This window comes from Paralichthys olivaceus, chromosome 13 (assembly GCF_024713975.1).
Source record: "Paralichthys olivaceus isolate ysfri-2021 chromosome 13, ASM2471397v2, whole genome shotgun sequence".
NCBI lineage: Eukaryota > Metazoa > Chordata > Actinopteri > Pleuronectiformes > Paralichthyidae > Paralichthys > Paralichthys olivaceus.
Genome location: NC_091105.1, coordinates 21,118,467 through 21,126,603, shown reverse-complemented (window position 1 = coordinate 21,126,603; position 8,137 = coordinate 21,118,467).

Here is an 8,137-nt window from a genome sequence, read left to right as displayed (position 1 = left end):
CACAAACGCATTCGCCAGACAGCTCGGCTTCCCTGAGATGGGACAGGATAAAAGTCGACAGTTTCTATTATCAATAACAAGATAAAATACAGAGGTCTTTTATCTCTTAAAATGTAAATTTATACAAGGCTCCATGCCTCCATGCTGTAAATATCTAACATCTCTTAAGACCACAGAACTAGACTCAATTGATTTTTCTCCCCTCCTCCTGGTTGCAACCATCTGCAAAATCTCCAAGTCTGGCATAATATCAATGATGAAATTAAAAATCCTCCATTTGTCTAAACCATGAGGGAGATCACCCCACTTCGAGCCGTTTACTCTTTAAATTATATGATTGATTTCCTTTAAGGTTATTTGTTTATTTCAATGTTCATATCTGCTCTATCTAAATCATTTCTCAAGTTTATTCTATTGATTTCTTTCAGGGACACCGGCCTTTCTCCCTTTCTTTCTGTAACCTTGCCTTAACCATATCAGTTTCCTTCAGAGCTCATTTGCATGAAATAAGCCGAGAAAAAAGCATTGATTTCCTTCTTTACACTTTCGTGCCCAGTCCCTGGTTATTTGTGATGGATGCACCCAGTCATTTCATGCTACTGAGACTCAAGTATAATCGCCTTATTGTGTTGCAGGAATTTGAGGGCATTTACATTTACTCATATTCCTGCAACTGTGCAGCTTTAGCAAACCAATAAAATGGTGAATTTACACGTCTTTTCTGTTTGTTTTTATTACTCTGACATGCAGGATAATGCTATAATCATAATGTTATTTCATTTTATGCAGTGATGAGAGATTATACAGTACTTGTAGAGGAAAATCCTATTAAGACTACAACTATAATTGCATTATATGCTTGTTTTATTTTGCACAGATGCTCTCTAAAAGCTTTAGGCATGGTACATATGGAAATCCAGATTTACGAGTAAAAATTAAATATTCTCTTATTTGCAGTAAAGCAAAAGGATGGGACTTTTATTCATACATTTAAAGTAATTTGTCTCTTATTATTTTGTTTATTCCTTCCTAGAACCAAAAGCCTATGAGAAACTCTACATGTGCCAAATCTCACTCCCAATGAAAACACAAATAGTCTGCTGTCTTCTTAGAAGAGAGAACTTTTACGGTTATCGCTAAAGTCATTCTGCATTTGTTTCTTATTGGGAGTAAATCCGAACAAACATCACAACAAACAACTAACTTAATATATCCTGCAAATAAGTGGCCTTGACTTGAAATTTACAATACACTACACTTAACATAACTTGGTGTATTAATATGCATTGGAGTCGAAAGAATAACTGAAGATCTGAATTAAATAAAGCATAACTCACATGCTCCTATCAAAACCTACCAAATGAGGTCCTTGAGGTAAGTGCTGAAGCACTCATGAGATTCTGTGTCATTTTAGTTACAGTAATATGAAGGTATGCCATCAACATGTACCTTGTATTTACACCCGTTAAAAATAACTGAGCTCTGCTACAAAAGGCATTCTTCCACAGCAGCATCGGTAAAGTACAAGAAACAATGTGAAGAACAGTGACACCAATGACTCTTTATGATGAGACTCAATTTTAATTCAAACTTATGTCCGTAATTAAACAAACTTGAAGCATGCTGGGAAACTCTGCCCACCTGCTCTCCCATCACACAACATCTGACCTTTCAACTGCATACATTATTTGGACATTGGATGGTAACTCTCCAAATTTAAGGGAGTTGTTTGCAGAAGTCTCAATGTGTCCTGACTAAAACACAACCGTGAGTTGTCTAATGATGCGTTTTGAAACATATCAGTGTGAATATTGCCTCGGACTCTTAGACAACAATATTTAAAGATGCTTGCTACCACTTGGACTGTATTACAAACTCAGAAACATGACAACAATAGAGACCTATAAGAAAGCCTGAAGCCAGCTCTGCCCCTCGCTGTTATTTTCCCCAGGCTTTTCTCTGTGACACTGAGTTGAAATGGTCCTCCCTCTCAGCTGCCAAACAGTACACCTAGCCACTAAGTCCAGCAAACGGATCGCTTTCATTCACCAAAGACTTTTTCGGATTCAAAGGAGATACTGTACATGCAGCGTACATTGATCTCTCACACTGCCCGCAGAAAGACAAAATATTTAGTCAACAAGGTATAAGATCACCTGTCTTCCTCCAAATGCTTCCCCGCTGGTTCAGAGGATTAAGCTTCACATGATCACATGATGCCAGTTAAACAAATGGTCCCGACAGTGTTCAGCCACAGACTGTGCAGAAACCACACGGATGGACGCACTGCCACCACCTGAAGTCTGAAGTGTCTGAAAGTAAGCGTGTGCGGGCAGAGGCAGTGTGTATCGTAAGATTTTGGGCTTGTGAACAGTTTTCTTGTGGTGATGTATGCGCTGCCGTGTTTACCATTTACCAATGAACTGCAGTTTCACCAGTTAAATCCGGTGCAACGTCTGACAGGTGCTAGTCCGTCCACCACCTTACTGTGGGCCAAAATAGTTCAACAGTTTATTGATTCTCTGTGGCGATTAGGGTGGAACTCACTTTTTGTGTCAGCCAAGGTGGTGCCCTTTAATTAATAATAATTTTATGAATGTGAATAGTTAATTAATCAGAGTTTACTAAAAACTAAACTTGCTTCTACAGATTGCAGACCATCCTGAACCAGGGTGGCTGCTTTACCCTCAACTTCACCTTCACACACTAACCTTACACATTCAAACCAGCTGTATCAAGGCCCATGCACCGCCCTTGCAGACCAATCTGCAGTCACACATACTAAACACCACTTCCACTGCACTCAATAGCAACAGCCTGGATTTATGCAATGGCACAAAAAGCCACACAATATCATGTGAGATTCTTCCATATAACCAGTGACCCAAGAACTGGGCCGATCAAAGCAACCCTGTTTATGTCCCTTTGATTTTTTTTTTTTTTTTTTTTTCTGGCCTTGTCGTTGATCCTGTTGCAGCTTTTAGATAATGCTAATAGATCACAGGCCAACGGGACGGAGCAGGATAATGGAGCTTTCATTGCAGCCTGATTAACTTGGCTGTAGGGTTCCACCTCACCCCTTTCGGCATGATGGCCCTAATTAATAACGATTGCTCCCCAAAATGTGCAAATGGAACGATAAACGAAGGACCAACTAATTAACTGCAACCATTTCTACTAATCATTAGTTAACATCCCGTTTTGTCATCATTACACTGATGCGTGTGCAAGGGCAGATAAAACAGGTCAGCCCTTTTTTTCCACCCCCCCATAAACCCTGACAGCCATATTTTCTTCCCCTATAAAAAGACTAACAAGTAATTAAAGCGAGGGCTGAAGTAAGGTCCGGAAAGTTCTATCACTTAAATATTCCACTGTAGGCCAGGTGTCACCATTTTTTAAAAAGACAGCGCTGAAATCATTCCATCCAGTCGGGTGAGATTTTGTTTCAGTCCTATTAACAGCAGATAAGGTGAGAAATATGGGAAAAAAGAAAAAATCACCAATACTACTTTGGGAAACGCTGTCAGCACTCAGCCTCCTCTCTGCTGCAGACTGTTCCAAGCCATTTATTTCTGTGACTTTTTGCCAGCAAGGAAATCAGTGAAATGTGTCAGTGAAACGCTGCTGTTTTTGTTTATGGCCGCGTGATGCAGCCCTTTCAGAGGATGCTGAGGTGCACTGTTCATACTCAGGCCTTTGAATTTATGTGCAGCTTCCAGATGCTGAGGAATCGACAGGGTTCAATGATGAACAGGCAGCATCAGCTCTGCTGCCAATCAAAAAGTTAATAGTCTGTCCATCGAGGAAGGGAAATGACCCCCTGGGCTTCAGCCTGCACATCTCACAACTCAAATCCGACTGCTTTTGACTTTGTCTGAGCGCATACAGGACGTTAGCGTTATGTGTCAGCCCGCTCTTCGTGTCTCTGTCAATTCTAATTCTGTTATTTGGGATAATTTCTGTTGAGAACTTGAGAAAGGCATTAAACAGTTCAGATGAAATTTTGTTGGAAGAGAAAACACGTGTTCTGTCTCGTTCCATCCTGGCTTTATACTAATCTGTCTCTGCATTGTTTCTCCTACTCTGCAAACCCTCATATGTGCATTTCTCAAAGCTCAAGGCAGTCTTTGTCAACCTTAGATTGGAAAGTAATCCTGTTATAACCTAGCTGAGGTTATATGTGTGCGACTGGGTGATTAAAATTACCTGCAAATATTCCAAAGGAGCCATTATTTATTGGTGCATGAAAGACACCAAGGAGAATGCTGCTCTCTTATTGCTAATAATCAAAAACCCTTTAGAGAACACTATGTATGGTAATGAAAAAACTGTCGATTGCCCTTTTAAATGGCCTGATTTACTAAAACTTTTATGAAGACAGTAAATTTCATGTCTTATTTTCTTGATCCTTCCAAAGAGAGAACATGGGGAAATCAATAGCTCTCCAACCTGGCCCTGAATTTTGTCAACCTCTAATTATTATCTGGCTTGTGGCAATGATCAGCGAGTAATTGCAACTACTGGCTTTCTGATGCCAGCGACAGGTCCAATAGAGAATGTCTACATGCAAAGCATTTACCTGGCTTAGTAAAATCTATACAAGAAGGTCACAATCTCTAGAGATTCAGCTTGAAGTTTGGTTAAAAATTTGCTAAATACAAAATTTGTTTAAATGCGTTGATAAATCAATGATTTTACATTCGTTTTTATTTCTGTGCCTCAGACAGTGTCGCAATCCTCTGCTTTTGTGCACAAAGTGTGTATGTTTGCATCATGGATCTCATCCAGTGTATCCATTGTTAATGGCTTCTGGGGTCATTGAATGTGATGCAGCTCATTTACAACCAAACAAAAGAGCAGTGAGCAAAAACCCCAACAGCCCCATCCAGTGTTATTGATATTTCACTGGCTGCATCATAAAGCTCAATAACCCCATTTGACTGGAAGTTAAGTGATGGAATTTGTTTCAATGGCCCCAACTTCATCATAAACAAAAAGCATTTTGATGTTTATGCATTTTCAAAGTGTCTCCCGATTGCCAGGATGTAATAATAACCACTGAACATGAATTTGACAGATGTTACACTCTGGCTTCTTTGTAATTTCCTCTGCATTATTCATACTCGAGTGTTCTGTGCTTTGATTACCACAAATATCTATTTACGGTAAAGCTCGCTCCCCAGTGTTTCTTGTAAAATCCACAAATACGCTGTACAATTCTTAAAATGTGCCGGTGACCAGTGATGACCCGTCCTGTCTTTTACAGTTAACACAATGATCTTTATGTGCTTTTGAATGTATTACATCTTATCCTGATTTGTGTTTATGACAGTGTTTGCATATGCATTTTATTTTGGAGCACACTTTCGAAGCAGACGTTAGTATTAGACTGCGCTCAAGATTTTCTGTAGTGTGCTCGTGAATTTCTTAATCAACCATGACCACAACTGAGTTGCTGAGAGTGAGCAAATGAAACAAAGCACTAAAATCCAAAGAAGCCAACATTGTGATATTGTGTAGTGAGTATCATATGCTAATTATGCTAACGAATGTCATTGATTTGCGTTGCCTGTCTGACATGTTATTTTATAACACAGAGGTTTTCAAAGTTGTAGGTCGGCCTCCTCAGAGGGGGCTCCTAACAGATTCAGGAGATGGAAGGGAAAAAGAATATAATAAATAATATTAATTACTGCAAAAGGTCCATGTCTGTGTGTAATTAGAGTCTGTTCAACGATTCAGATGTTTATGGTCTCGAAAACTCAGCTCTTCTCTCAGAATGCTACATTTCAGCTCTAAAATGAGTTCAGGAGACTCCATGTCTGGCAGATTACTTGTTTCTGTCCTAATGCCAAATCACAAAATCTTCATACTGAATGTATCAAACAGAAGTAGTATTTAGTTTTTCTACAAGGATCTCTCTCTTTGTTCAACTCTTTATGATACTGTTTAGACACTCAGGTAAATGAGAGAGCCGAAGATTGTGGTCTCACCTCTCTTTGTTTGTTGGTTTGTATAATTGTTTGATTTTCGTACGTTTACACAAAAACTACTGGAGGAATTTCCATGAAAGTTGGTGGAAGTGGATGTGGTATGATTTAGGTACAGCTCCAGATCAGGAGACGGATCCAGGGATTTTGAAATCACTTTCTGTATCATTGTGAGACAGGCTATTTCACTGATTTCACAGAATAATTCCTGGATCTTGGTTGAAAAAGATAAGCCATACTTTAAGGATGTGAAATTTGGTGCTGCCAGGACTGTTGGGCCCTGGCGGAGGTGTGATCTCCTGAGTGCCATTCTAGTTGCTATAGGATCCTTGAGCATATGTTTGGATACAGTGCAGAGAATGGTTTTTAAAGATCACAAGCAGACAATAAGGTAAAGCGGACTCATCTATTGGAGATGGTATGTGTGGGACTCCGTATGTGATGACACTGTCGGACCCTGACATTGACACAGGCATCAGACAGAGGGGTGTGATGGGGTGGGGAGGTGACAAATAATAGGGGAATTAGAAATTAATGATTCCCCCAGTATGTAAATGGCAATTAAAGGACGAGCATTGCTGCAGGCTCTCTAGCCCAAACTGCCTCCATTTGTTTGGATAGGGACTGGCACACACATGCACGTACACACACACACACACTCGTACTTGTGATGCATATTGAGGCTGTGACACACATCTATAAGGGCATAAAAGAAAATAAATCCACAGCGCCCTGGACCAGATCAAATCAATCGGCCATAATGGCAGGGCTGATCATTATGTGCTGCTTTTGTTTGTTTAAATGAAGAGTGAGTGTGTCTGCCATATTGAGTTGGATTAGGCAGCGGAAATCTGTTGCCTGCAGCTTCAAACGCTGGATGAGAGCCTCCACATCAGGGCTCTACAGTAGAACACAACCATGGCCTATTTAGAAATCAATGTCAAACTTTCATTAGTGAGGTCAACAATGTAGATATATTGTCTAATCGCTGTGGGTCAACAAGGCATGAGAGGAGGCAAAAGGAGGGACGTGGCCTCTCCAGGGTTCCAGTGTAACAGGGAAGATTTAAAGCTATAGATCCTAAATTCCCTCCTCTGCATGCTCCATTAAGTTAGGAGGGAATATAGACATGTCTATCATCAAGATTTTCTCGTATTTGGCAATTTCTTTTGTTTTGTTTCAGTGAAAAGACCTGAGCTCGGAAAAATCCTGCTGACAGGGTCATTGACAAGCAGAGTAAAAAGCCTGCGTCCTGTCTTCTGATGATGAATGATCGGCTGCAGAGACTGATGGAGGGCCTCGCTCAAAGATTTGGTCAGCGCTGACCTAAACCATCACGGACAAGCTAATTCTGCTCCTGCTGTTTGGTCAATAAGACCCAATGAAGAATGAGATACTGTATGATATTATTACCTCCGCCAAGGAGGTTATGTTTGTATCAAAATCTACTGAACTGATTTCCATGAAACTTTATGGAACAAAGTGGTAGGACATGTTAGAGGGATCAGTAACAGGTGAATTTTAATGTGGGGTCATCGGGGGACTGTTGGGCCGGGGGGGTTGGGTGAACCAAATGAAAACATAAAAATGGAAATGCTAATGTTGTTCAATGTCATGGTGAGGCCAAGAAGTCCCTTTAAATTCAATCAAGCTGCTCCAAATTTTGAACACCAAGACATCAGATCCCTAAATATGTTAGAATTTTTCATCAAAATCAATGAATGATTCCCTGGAAAATCTGGGAAATTGTAAAAATGTTAAAGAAAGTGAAAAAAACATTCCTTGATGTGCCCCTTGGTCTGCATCTATTCCAAAATATATGAGATTCCTTCTCGGCCCATGTCCCAACCCTCTACCAGGTTTCGTGGAAATCTGTTCAGTAGGGCTTAATCTTAGAAAAAACAAACTAACCAAATAACAGACAAATGGACAGGGGTGAAAACATGACCACCATGGCGGAGGTTAGAAAAAAAAATTCCCTGCAGACATAAGATGTCTCCTGCTTTATTGAATAGGCCATCGTCAGTGCATGTGCACTTAAAACTTCGAGTTTCCATGTCACACTGGGAAGGTTCAGGGCCATGATTGAACAGATTAGTGATAACACAACATACATGTACACATTTGTATACAGTAACATGAAA